Consider the following 14,571-nt stretch of genomic DNA (forward strand, 5'->3'; position numbering starts at 1 on the left):
TGCTGGTAAAATCTTCCAACAAAACTAAAAACATTTTGGGATTAACAAGATGTACAATAATGGCTGTAACTGTCAGTATTCATAAATAAACAAAATTAAGATGAACTTTTCAGTTAGAATTGAAGTTAAAAAAACTAAAAAAAAGTCAAAAGAAATAAAAACTGTTTGTGTTTTTAAAGAACAGATACTCTCCGAAACCATGATGAAGATCTGTGTCACCTTTCTGTTGGTTGTTGGTGAGTTGAAATATTTAATGAACAAAATAAAATTAAACTATTAAATGTGGAAGAAAAAAAATCGAAATGTGACACTGATCTATCATTCTCTATAAAAAACAGCCTCTTGCTATGGACAGTCCACAACCACAGCTGAAACAAGAACAACAAAAGGGACAGGAACAGCGACCACAGCTGCACAAACAACAACCACAGGTGCACAAACGACAACCACAGCTGCCCTAACAACAACCACATCTGTGCCAACAACAATTACAGCTGCACTAACAACAACTGCTTCAACAACCACCACAGCTGCCTCAACAACAACCACAGGTGTGCCGAACACAACCACAGGTGAACCAACGACAACTACAGCTGAGCCAACAACAACCACAGCTGAGCCAACGACAACAGCTGCCAAAACAACGACAACAGGTGAACCAACAACAACCACAGCTGTGCCAACAACAACCACAGCTGCCCGGACAACAACCACAGCTGCACAAACAACAACAGCTACTTCAACAACCAACACAGCTGAGCCAACGACAACCACAGCTGTGCCAACAACAACAACAGCTGAGCCAACGACAACAGCTGCTCCAACAACAACAACAGCTGCTCCAACAACAACAACAGCTGTTCCAACAACAACCACAGCTGCCCCGACAACAACCACAGCTGCTCCAACAACAACCACAGCTGCCCCGACAACAACCACAGCTGCCCAAAGAACAACCACGGGTGCACAAACAACAACCACAGCTGCCACAACAACGACAGCGGAACCACCAACAACGACAGCTGCACTAACAACAGCTGCCCCAACAACAACCACAGGTGCGCCAAACACAACCACAGGTGAACCAACAACAACCACAGCTGAGCCAACAAGAACCACGTCTGCCCCAACAACAACCACAGCTACTCCAACAACAACAGCTGCTCCAACAACAACGACAGCTGCTCCAACAACAACCACAGCTGTGCCAACAACAACAGCTGCCCCAACAACAACCACGGCTGCCCCAACAACAACAACAGCTGCTCCAGCAACAACCACAGCTGCCCCAACAACAACCACAGCTGCTCCAACAACAACCACAGCTGCTCCAACAACAACCACAGCTGTGCCAACAACATCCACGGCTGCCCCAACAACAACCATGGCTGCCCCAACAACAACCACAGGTGAGCCAACAACAACCACTGCTCCAACAACCACCACAGCTGTGTCAACAACAACCACAGCTGCCCAAACAACAACCACAACTGAACAAACAACAACCACAGCTGTGCCAACAACAACCACAGCTGCCCCAACAACAACCACAGCTGCTCCAACAACAACAACAGCTGCTCCAACAACAACCACAGCTGCTCCAACAACAACCACAGCTGAGCCAACAACAACAACAGCTGCCCCAACAACAACCACGGCTGCCCCAACAACAACAACAGCTGCTCCAACAACAACCACAGCTGTGCCAACAACACCCACGGCTGCCCCAACAACAACCATGGCTGCCCCAACAACAACCACAGGTGAGCCAACAACAACCACTGCTCCAACAACAACCACAGCTGTGCCAACAACAACCACAGCTGCCCCAACAACAACAACAGCTGCACAAACAACAACAGCTACTTCAACAACCACCACAGCTGAGCCAACGAAAACCACAGCTGCCCTAACAAGAACCACAGGTGCACAAACGAAAACCACAGCTGCCACAAAGACAACCACGGCTGCACAAACGACAACCACAGCTGCACCAACAACAACCACAGGTGAGCCAACAACAACCACAGCTGCCACAACGACAACCATGGCTGCCCCGACAACAACCACAGCTACGGCAATAACAACTACAGGTGAGCCAACGACAACCATGGCTGCCCCGACAACAACTACAGCTACGGCAACAACAACTACAGGTGAACCAACAACAACCACAGCTGCCCAAACAACAACCACAGGTGCACAAACGACAACCACAGCTGCCACAACAACTACAGTGAAACCACCAACAACCACAGCTGCACTAACAACAGCTGCTTCAACAACCACCACAGCTGCGCCAACAGCAACCACAGGTGTGCCAAACACAACCACAGGTGAACCAACAACAACTACAGCTGAGCCAACAACAACAACCACATCTGCTCCAACAACAACCACAGCTGTGCCAACAACAACCACAGCTGCCCCAACAACAACAAGAGCTGCTCCAACAACGACCACATCGGCCCCAACAACAACCACATCTGCCCCAACAACAACCACAGCTGCTCCAACAACAACCACAGCTGCTCCAGCAACAACCACGGCTGCCCCAACAACAACCACGGCTGCCCCAACAACAACAACAGCTGCTCCAAGAACAACCACAGCTGCTCCAACAAAGACCACAGCTGCCCAGACAACAACCACAGCTGCCTCAAGAACAACCACAGCTACGCCAACAACAACCACAGCTGCACAAACAACAACAGCTACTTCAACAACCACCACAGCCGAGTCAACGACAACTACAGCTGCCCCGACAACAACCACAGCTGCGCTAACAACAACCACAGGTGAGCCAACAACAACCACAGCTGCCCAAACAACAACAACAGGTGGACAAACGAAAACCACAGCTGCCCCAACAACAACCACAGCTACACGAACAACAACCACAGCTGCACAAACAACAACAGCTACTTCAACAACCACCACAGTGGAGCCAACAACAACTACAGCTGCGACAACAACAACTACAGTTGAGCCAACAACAACCACAGCTGCCCAAACAACAACCACAGGTGCGCAAACGACAACCACAGCTGCTACAACAACAACAACAGTGAAACCACCAACAACCACAGCTGCACTAACAACAGCTGCTTCAACCACCACAGCTGTGCCAACAACAACCACATTTGTGCCAAACACAACCACAGGTGAACCAACAACAACCACAGCTGAGCCAACAACAACCACAGCTGAGCCAACAACAACCACAGCTGTGCCAACAACAACCACAGCTGCCCCAACAACAACCACGGCTGCCCCAACAACAACAACCACAGCTGTGCCAACAACAACCATGGCTGCCCCAACAACAACAACAGCTGCTCCAACAACAACCACAGCTGCTCCAACAACAACAACAGCTGTCCAAAGAACAACCACGGGTGCACAAACAACAACCACAGCTACCACAACAATGACAGCGAAACCACCAACAACCACAGCTGCACTAACAACAGCTGCTTCAACAACAGCCACCACAGCTGCCACAACAACAAAAACAGGTGAACCAACAACAACCACAGCTGAGCCAACAACAACCACATCTGTCCCAACAACAACCACATCTGTCCCATCAACAACCACAGCTGCTCCAACAACAACCACAGCTGTGCCAACAACAACCACAGCTGCCCCAACAACAACCACAGCTGAGCCAACAACAAACACAGGTGCTTCAACAACAACCACAGCTGAGCCAACAACAAACACAGGTGCTTCAACAACAACCACAGCTGAGCCAACGTCAACCACAGCTGCCCCAACAACAACAACAGCTGAACCAAGGACAAAAGCTCCAAAAACAACGACAACAGCTGCTCCAACTACAACCACAGGTGGACCAACAACAACCACAGGTGAACCAACAATTACAGCTGCGACAACAACAACCACAACTGCCCAGACAACAACCACAGCTGCACCACCAACAACAACAACAGGTAAGCCAACAACAACAGCTGTCCAAACATCGACAACAGGTGAACCAACAACAACCACAGCTACGCCAACAACAACTACAGGACAGCCAACAATAACCACAGCTGCACAAACAACAACAGCTGCTTCAACAACCACCACAGCTGTGCCAACAACAGCCACAGCTGCTCCAACAATCACCACAGGTGTGTCAATAACAACCACTGGTGAACCAACAACAACTAGAGCTGAGCCAAAAACAACCACAGCTGCTCCAACAACAACCACAGCTGAGCCAACAACAACCAAAGCTGCCCATACAGCAACCACAGCTACACCAATAACAACAACAACAGCTGAGTCAACAACCACAGCTGCCCCAACAACAAACACGACGCCAACAACAGCTACAGGTGAGACAACAACAGCTGCAGAAAAAACAACAGCTGCTCTAACAACAACCACAGGTGTGCCAACAACAACCACAGGTGAACCAACAACAACGACAGCTGCGACAACAACAACCACAGCTGCCCAGACAACAACCACAGCTTCACCAACAACAGATGAGCCAACGACAACAGCTGTCCAAACAACGATAACAGGTGAACCAACAGCAACCACACCTGCTTCAACAACCACCACAGCTGCGCCAAGAACATCCACAGCTGCTCCAATAACCACCACAGGTGAGCCAACAACAACCACAGGTGAACCAACAACAACTACAGCTGAGTCAACAACAACCACAGCTACGCCAACAACAACAACCACAGCTGCTGTTCCAACAACAACCACAGCTGAGCCAAAAACAACTACAGGTGAGCCAACGACAACTAGAGGTGAGCCAACAACAACTACAGCTGCAGAAACAACAACAACTGCTTCAACAACAACCACAGCTGCACCACCAACAACAACTGCTTCAACAACAACCACAGGTGCACCAGCAACAACGACAGGTGAACCAGCAACAACACCAGGTGCTCAAACAACAACCACATCTGCTCCAACAACCACCACAGGTGCGCCAACATCAACCACAGGTACGCCAGTAACGACTAAGGGTGAACCAACAACAACTACAAGAGAGCCAACACCAACCACAGCTCCTTCAACAACCACCACCACAGGTGAGCCAACAACTACAGCTGAGCCAACAACAACCACAGCTGCTCAGACAACAACCACAGCTGCCCAGACAACAACCACAGCTGCACCAACAACAAGAGGTGAGCCTACGACAACAGCTGTCCAAATAACGACAACAGGCGAACCAAAAACAAGCACAGCTGTGCCAACAACAACCACAGCTGCACTAACAACCACAGCTGCTCCAACAACCACTACAGTTGCACCAAGAACAACCACAGGTGCGCCAACAACAACCACAACTGCTCCAACAGCAACCACAGTTGCCCAGACAACAACCACATCTGCTCCAACAACCACCACAGGTGCGCCAACAACAACCACAGGTGAAACAACAACAACTACAGCTGAGTCAACAACAATCATAGCTGCCCAAAAAACAACCATGGCTGCCACAACAACCACCACAGCTGGGCCAACACCAACCACAGCTGCTCCAACAACAACCAGAACTGCCCCAACAACAACCACAGCTGCCCAGACAAACACCACAGCAGCACCAACAACAACCACAGCTACGCCAACAACAACTACAGCTGCACCAACAACAACCACGGCTATGCCAACAACAACCACAGCTGCACTAACAACCACAGCTGCTCCAACAACCACTACAGTTACACCAAGAACAACCACAAGTGCGCCAACAACAACCACAGCTGCTCCAACAGCAACCACAGCTGCCCAGGCAACAACCACAGCTGCACCAACAACAACCATAGCTGCCCCAACAACAACTACAGGGAAACCCACAACAACCACAGCTGTGCATACAACAACCACAGGTGCCCCAACAACAACCACAGCTGCCCAGACAACAACCACAGCTGCACCAACAACAACCACAGCTGAGCTAACAACAACAGGTGGACCAACAACAACCACAGCTCTGCCAACAACAACCACAGCTGCCCCAACAACAACTACAGGGAAATCAACAACCACAGCTGTGCATACAACAACCACAGCTGCCCAGACAACAACCACAGCTGCACCACCACCAACAACAACTACAGGGAAGCCAACAACAACCACAGCTATGCCAACAACAACTACAGTTGAGCCAACAACAACCTCAGCTGCCCAGACTACAACAACAGCTGGACAAACAACGACAACAGGTGAACCAACAACAACCACAGCTGCCCCAAAAACGACCACAGCTGCCCAGACAACAACCACAGCTGCACCAATAATAACCACAGCTGTGCCAACAACAACCTCAGCTTCCCTGACAACAACCACAGCTGCCCAGAAACCAACAACAGCCGCTCCAACAACAACAACAGCTGCTCAAACAACAACAACAGCTGCTCAAACAACAACAGGTGAACCAACAACAACCACAGCTGCCCCAACAACAACAACCACAGCTAAGCCAACAACAGCCACAGCTAAGCCAACAACAACTGGTGGACCAACAACAACCACAGCTGCCCCAACAACAACCACAGGAACGCCAACAACAACTACAGGGAAACCAATAACAACCACAGCTGTGCATACAACAACCACAGCTGCCCCAAAAACAACCACAGCTGTGCATACAACAACCACAGCTGCCCCAAAAACAACCACAGCTGCCCAGACAACAACCACAGCTGCACCAACAACAACCATAGCTGCCCCAACAACAACTACAGGGAAACCCACAACAACCACAGCTGTGCATACAACAACCACAGCTGCCCCAAGAACAACCACAGCTGCCCAGACAACAACCACAGCTGCACCAACAACAACCACAGCTACGCCAACAACAACTACAGGGAAATCAACAATAACCACAGCTGTGCATACAACAACCACAGCTGCCCAGACAACAACCACAGCTGCACCACCACCACCAACAACAACAACAATAACAACAGGTGAGCCAACGACAACAGCTGTCCAAACAACGACAACAGGTGAACAAACAGCAATCACAGTTGTGCCAACAACAACCACAGCTGCCCCAACAAAAACCACAGCTGCCCAGATAATAACCACAGCTGCCCAGACAACAACCACAGCTGCACCAACAACAACCACAGCTGAGCCAACAACAACAGGTGGACCAACAACAACCACAGCTGTGCCAACAACAACCACAGCTGCCCCAACAACAACCACAGCTACGCCAACAACAACTACAGGGAAGCCAACAACGACCTCAGCTGCCCCAACAACGACAACAGCTGCCCAGATAATAACCACAGCTGCCCAGACTACAACAACAGCTGGACAAACAACGACAACAGGTGAACCAACAACAACCACAGCTGCCCCAACAACGACAACAGCTGCCCAGATAATAACCACAGCTGCCCAGACAACAACAACAGCTGGACAAACGACAACAAGTGACCCAACAACAACCACAGCTGCCCCAACAACGACAACAGCTGCCCAGACAACAACCACAGCTGCACCAACAACGACAACAGGTGAACCAACAACAACCACAGGTGCCCCAACAAAAACCACAGCTGCCCAGATAATAACCACAGCTGCCCAGACAACAACCACAGCTGCACCAACAACAACCACAGCTGAGCCAACGACAACAGCTGCCCAAACAACGACAACAGCTGCTCAAACAACAACCACAGCTGCCCCAACAACAACCACAGCTATGCCAACAACAACTACAGTTGAGCCAACAACAACCTCAGCTGCCCAGACTACAACAACAACTGGACAAACAACGACAACAGGTGAACCAACAACAACCACAGCTGCCCCAACAACGACCACAGCTGCCCAGACAACAACCACAGCTGCCCAGACAACAACCACAGCTGCACCAACAACGACAACAGCTGGGCCACCGACAATAGCTGCCCAAACAACAACAAAAATTGGACCAATAACAACCACAGCTGTGCCAACAACAACCTCAGCTTCCCTGACAACAACCACAGGTGCCCAGAAACCAACAACAGCTGCTCCAACAACAACAGCTGCCCCAACAAAAACCACAGCTGCCCAGATAATAACCACAGCTGCCCAGACAACAACCACAGCTGCACCAACAACAACCACAGCTGAGCCAACGACAACAGCTGCCCAAACAACGACAACAGCTGCTCAAACAACAACCACAGCTGCCCTAACAACAACCACAGCTACACCAACAACAACTACAGGGAAGCCAACAACAACCACAGCTATGCCAACAACAACTACAGTTGAGCCAACAACAACCTCAGCTGCCCAGACTACAACAACAGCTGGACAAACAACGACAACAGGTGAACCAACAACAACCACAGCTGCCCCAACAACGACAACAGCTGCCCAGATAATAACCACTGCTGCCCAGACAACAACAACAGCTGGACAAACGACAACAAGTGACCCAACAACAACCACAGCTGCCCCAACAACGACAACAGCTGCCCAGACAACAACCACAGCTGCACCAACAACGACAACAGGTGAACCAACAACAACCACAGGTGCCCCAACAAAAACCACAGCTGCCCAGATAATAACCACAGCTGCCCAGACAACAACCACAGCTGCACCAACAACAACCACAGCTGAGCCAACGACAACAGCTGCCCAAACAACGACAACAGCTGCTCAAACAACAACCACAGCTGCCCCAACAACAACCACAGCTATGCCAACAACAACTACAGGGAAGCCAACAACAACCACAGCTATGCCAACAACAACTACAGTTGAGCCAACAACAACCTCAGCTGCCCAGACTACAACAACAACTGGACAAACAACGACAACAGGTGAACCAACAACAACCACAGCTGCCCCAACAACGACCACAGCTGCCCAGACAACAACCACAGCTGCCCAGACAACAACCACAGCTGCACCAACAACGACAACAGCTGGGCCACCGACAATAGCTGCCCAAACAACAACAAAAATTGGACCAATAACAACCACAGCTGTGCCAACAACAACCTCAGCTTCCCTGACAACAACCACAGGTGCCCAGAAACCAACAACAGCTGCTCCAACAACAACAGCTGCCCCAACAAAAACCACAGCTGCCCAGATAATAACCACAGCTGCCCAGACAACAACCACAGCTGCACCAACAACAACCACAGCTGAGCCAACGACAACAGCTGCCCAAACAACGACAACAGCTGCTCAAACAACAACCACAGCTGCCCTAACAACAACCACAGCTACGCCAACAACAACTACAGGGAAGCCAACAACAACCACAGCTATGCCAACAACAACTACAGTTGAGCCAACAACAACCTCAGCTGCCCAGACTACAACAACAGCTGGACAAACAACGACAACAGGTGAACCAACAACAACCACAGCTGCCCCAACAACGCCCACTGCTGCCCAGACAACAACCACAGCTGCCCCGACAACGACCACAGCTGCACCGACAACGACCACAGCTGGCCCCACAACAACCACTGCTGCCCAAACAACGACCACAGCTGAACAAACAACAACCACAGCTGCCCCAACAACGACCACAGCTGCACCAACAACAACCACAGCTGGCCCCACAACAACCACTGCTGCCCCGACAACGACCACAGCTGCACCGACAACAACCACAGCTGCCCCAACAACGACCACAGTTGAACAAACAACGACCACATCTGCCTCAACAAGAACCACATCTGCCCCAACAACGACCACAGCTGAACAAACAACTACAGCTGCCCCAACAACGACCACAGCTGCCCCAACAACGACCACAGGTGAACAAACAACAACCACAGCTGCCCTGACAACAACCACAGCTGCTCTGACAACAACCACAGCTGCACCGACAACAACCACAGCTGCACCGACAACAACCACAGGTGCACCGACAACTACCACAGCTTCCCCAACAACGACCACAGCTGAACAAAAAACAACCACTACTGAACAAACAACAACCACAGCTACCCCGACAACAACCACAGCTGCACCAACAACGACAACAGCTGGGCCACCGACAATATCTGCCCAAACAACAACAAAAATTGGACCAATAACAACCACAGCTGTGCCAACAACAACCTCAGCTTCCCTGACAACAACCACAGCTGCCCAGAAACCAACAACAGCTGCTCCAACAACAACAACAGCTGCTCAAACAACAACAACAACGGGTGAACCAGCAACAACCACAGCTGCCCAGATAATAACCACAGCTGCCCAGACAACGACCACAGCTGCACCAACAACAGCCACAACTGAGCCAACAACAACTGGTGGACCAACAACAACCACGGGGAAGCCAACAACAACCACAGCTGAGCCAACAACCACAGCTGCACCAACAACAACCACAGCAGCCCAGACAACAACCTCAGCTGCCCAAGTAACGACAACAGGTGAACCAACAACAACCACAGCTGCCCCAACAACCACTACAGCTGCACCAACAACAACCACAGCTGCCCAGACAACAACCACAGCTATGCCAACAACAACTACAGGTGAACCAACAAAAACCACAGCTGCTCCAAAAACAATCACAACTGTGCATACAACAACCACATCTGCCCCAACAACAACCATGGCTGCACCAACAACAACCATGGCTGCCCCAATAACAACAACAGCTGCTCCAACAACAATCATAGCTGTGCCAACAACAACCATAGGTGACCCAACAACGACAACAGCTGTGCCAACAGCAACCACAGCTGCACTGACAGCCACAGCTGCTCCAACAACCATTACAGTTGCACCAACAACAACTACAGTTGAGCTAAGAACAACCTCAGCTGCCCAGACTGCAACAACAGCTGCTTCAACAACAACCTCAGCTGCCCAGACAACAACAACAGCTGTTCCAACAACAACCACAGCTGAGCCAACAACAACTGCTGCCCAAACAACGACAACAGCTGCTCAAACAACAACCACAGCTGCACCATCAACAACAACAGCTGCCCAGACAACAACCACAGTTGCACCAACAACGACAACAGCTGCCCAGACAACAACCACAGTTGCACCAACAACGACAACAGCTGGGCCATCGACAACAGCTGCCCAAACAACAACAACAGGTCGACCAACAACAACCACAGCTGTGCCGCCAACAACAACCTCAGCTTCCCAGACAACAACCTCAGCTGCCCAGAAAACAACAACAGCTGCTCCAAGAACAACAACAGGTGAACCAGCAACAGCCACAGCTGCCCCAACAACAACCACAGCTGCACCAACAACAACTACAGCTGAGCCAACAACCACAGCTGCTCAGACAACAACCTCAGCTGCCCAGACTACAGCAACAGCTGCTTCAACAACAATCTCAGCTGCCCAGACAACAACAACAACAACTGCTCCAACAACAACAACAGTTGCCCAAACAACGACAACAGGTGAACCATCAACAACAACAACAACTGCCACAACGACAACCACAGCTGCCCAGACAACAACCACAGCTACGCCAAAAACAACTACAGGTGAGCCAACAACAACCACAGTTATGTCAAAAATAACTACAGGTGAACCAACAGCAACCACAGCTGCCCAGATAATAACCACAGCTGCCCAGACAACGACCACAGCTGCACCAACAACAACCACAGCTGTGCCAACAACCACCACAGTTGCACCAACAACAACTACAGCTGAGCTAAGAACAACCACAGCTGCCCAGACAACAACCACGGCTGCACCAAAAACAACAACAGGTGAGCCAACAACAACCACAGCTGTGCCAACAACAACCACAGCTGCTCCAACAACAACCACAGCTGAACAAACAACAGCAGCTGCAGCAATAGCAACCATAGCTGCCCCAACATCAACCACAGCTGAACAAACATCAACCACAGCCGAGCCAGCAACGACCACGGTTGCACCACCAACAGCAACTGCCCAAACAACAACCACAGCTGCCCCGACAACAACCACAGTGGCCCTCGAGGCAACAACCAGAGCAGGCCCAGGAGCAACAACTACAGTCGCCCCAAGAGTAACAACCACAGTATCCCCAGCAGCAACATCCACAGTAGTCCAAGGAGCAAATACCACAGTAGTCCCTGCAGCATCAACCACAGCAGACTCTACAACAACAACAACAACAACAACAACAACAACAACAACAACAACAACAACAACAACAACAACAACAGTTGCACCAGTAGTGGATGAAACAACAGTAGCAGTTACAGCAGAACCCACAACCGCTGCCTCCTCTGCAGTCATCAACAAAACAAGTTTCCTTTTGGTCATCACAGTTGTTACAGCAGTTCTTTATAATTAAGAACTGACCTGGAACTAAGGACTAAATATGGCCAAGTTTCATGTATTCAATGTATAATTTATTAGAAATAACTGAAAGATCATCAGACTTAATTTATTCCACTTATTTATCATGTGGCTGGTTTTCATTGAGATCTTCATTGAGAACTTGTTCTAAATGTGAGTTTCATTATGTTTAGCATATCAGCATATTTGAGTAAGTACAGTATATATGTCTTACATGAATTATACGGATTAACAGCTACTTTCCCTTCATTACAGACTGCTTCCATGCACGTCGTCTTCACTACTCTTAATTTTTACATAAAACCAGTTAATAACCATAAAGGTCACAATGACATGAACAGCTGTAATCAATAACGTAATCAGACATGTTGATTCAACTGTTGTGAGACTGTGAATGGTTGTTTTATATTTGCCTGTATTTCTGTTTTTCAGTATATTGGATGGAAACACAATGAAACATTCTGCAGTGATTGTACATGTTAATATTCAACTATTAAACACATTAAACCATCAAATGCAAAGACCTTGAACGTCCTTTTGTTGGAACCTCAATACCTTAAAACACTCTAAAATGCTGCTGCTGATCCTGACAGGCCTCTGCTGTGCAGCCAATGGCAGCTCTTTACTGGCTTACGCTGCTGCTGGTTATCTGCATACTGCGTCCAGTCAGCACGAGGTGACTGTTGGCTGATCAGACAATGACGTATTGAAGAAAATAAAAGCAGAATCTACTTCTTCTACCGCTGTTTCCTGCAGTTAGTGATCACTAAGCTTTCATGTTCCTACATTAGCTTCAGCTTGTTTCATTGCCTGCTGGTCGACTGTGGCATCAGTGGAGGAACATGCTTTTTTTTCTGAGCCATGTGGTTGGTTTTTATGTCTGACAGTGTGACAGAAACTTAAAATCAGGTGTCTCACAGGGAAGGTGACCGACTTACGTGACACTTGTCACCATGATATTACCGTCCTCGATGCTTTGTTCCATGTTGATGGTTTTGTTTTTCGAGTTAAACAGGATGTGTAAACAGCTCTTTAGAGAGCGATACAATTATTACAGTTACAGCTCATTGGAATCAGGTTTAATATTGGGCTGTCTGCCAAGGAACAAGTAATCTCTGTTTGGTTTAGAGCGAAGATTGTGAGTAATCGTTTCCTGATGTTGTGTAAAGCAATTCTGAACAACTCGGATCATTTCTCCAACGCTGCTGCATCTGAAAAGATATTCAACACTTAAAAAGTGCAGCATGTGTGCAGGTGAGACCCATGATTGTCACATCTGAACAGACAAGCACAAGCTGCTGAAACAAAGCTGGAATAAAAAATGTCTAAAATGTCATCGTTTGCTGTTGCATTAAAGATTTCCCTTCACTGGAATGAAGGCGCACAAAGCTTTGTGCTTCACAAGAAAACTGCAAACTCATTATTAAGTATGAAAATACAAAACAATTAATGTAAAAATAATACAATAGACCAAATTCAGCCATTTTCCACTCGAGGCGGGAAGCTCAGATGCTGTTCATGAAGGGTAATGTCATCGTGCTGCGTTCCAGGGGAGTTTGAAGTTGTTAAACCTTATTAAATTGGACCAATCGTCAAAGCTTCCCGATTGATCAGCAACCAAAAAGACAATGAGTGAAAATCTGGAGGGCTGCATTTCAAGTTAAAACAACACATTAGATAACCCATGAACTGCCCTTAGCTACAGCTAACGTTAGCACACAGACCTTTGACAGTGATACACGACACAGAACGTCAGCTCAGAGCTGCAACTTCTTTTATTTTATATCACCAGACACAATGTCTGGATGCAGATGCTCAGAGGGGTCTTTGAGGATTCTGACAAAACCTCCAAAACATCTAGAAAATGTCATCATCCTGTTCTGGGATGTTTGTTTTTTTAAAGATTTATATTTCAGGCCAACAGATTCTTCACCTGTGAATAAAGAGCACATGGGAGGCACAATCTGGAGGCTAGGATGGGCAGCAATCCGACCAAACCCTGAACAGGATGAACGGGTGTAGATAAAGGACAGATGGAAGAATGTTAGGTAAACAGTCATCTATTCAATCAGCCATTATTGTTTTTAGGTGAGACCAACAGACTGACGCATCAGCATTCCTCTGAATTTCACATCAGTCAAATCAGTGGCTCTCTGTTTTGAGTCTCCATGGCAGTGAAGTCACCAACAGGCCATTGTGTCTAATTCAGGCACAGTTTTCCAGCGTCTGAACCCTACTGACTGCTCCCGCACTGACGTGTTCAGAGGCTCGCTA

At 48.8% G+C, this 14,571-nt stretch overlaps 2 protein-coding genes across 2 annotated transcripts in view; one reads left to right on the top strand and one right to left on the bottom strand.

Moving 5' to 3' along the window:
- The window catches only part of vps52 (VPS52 subunit of GARP complex), a 48,471-nt gene extending 36,672 nt beyond the window's left edge, over nucleotides 1-11,799 (bottom strand). The window contains exon 1 of the mRNA XM_070984522.1: nucleotides 11,787-11,799. The gene's annotated coding sequence lies outside the window, so the exon portion shown is untranslated. The remainder of the gene's footprint in view (nucleotides 1-11,786) is intronic.
- The window catches only part of LOC139346064 (oocyte zinc finger protein XlCOF6-like), a 341,081-nt gene that overhangs the window by 91,959 nt on the left and 234,551 nt on the right, over nucleotides 1-14,571 (top strand). The gene's annotated exons all lie outside the window — the stretch shown is intronic.

This window comes from Chaetodon trifascialis, chromosome 17 (genome assembly GCF_039877785.1).
Source record: "Chaetodon trifascialis isolate fChaTrf1 chromosome 17, fChaTrf1.hap1, whole genome shotgun sequence".
Lineage (NCBI taxonomy): Eukaryota > Metazoa > Chordata > Actinopteri > Chaetodontiformes > Chaetodontidae > Chaetodon > Chaetodon trifascialis.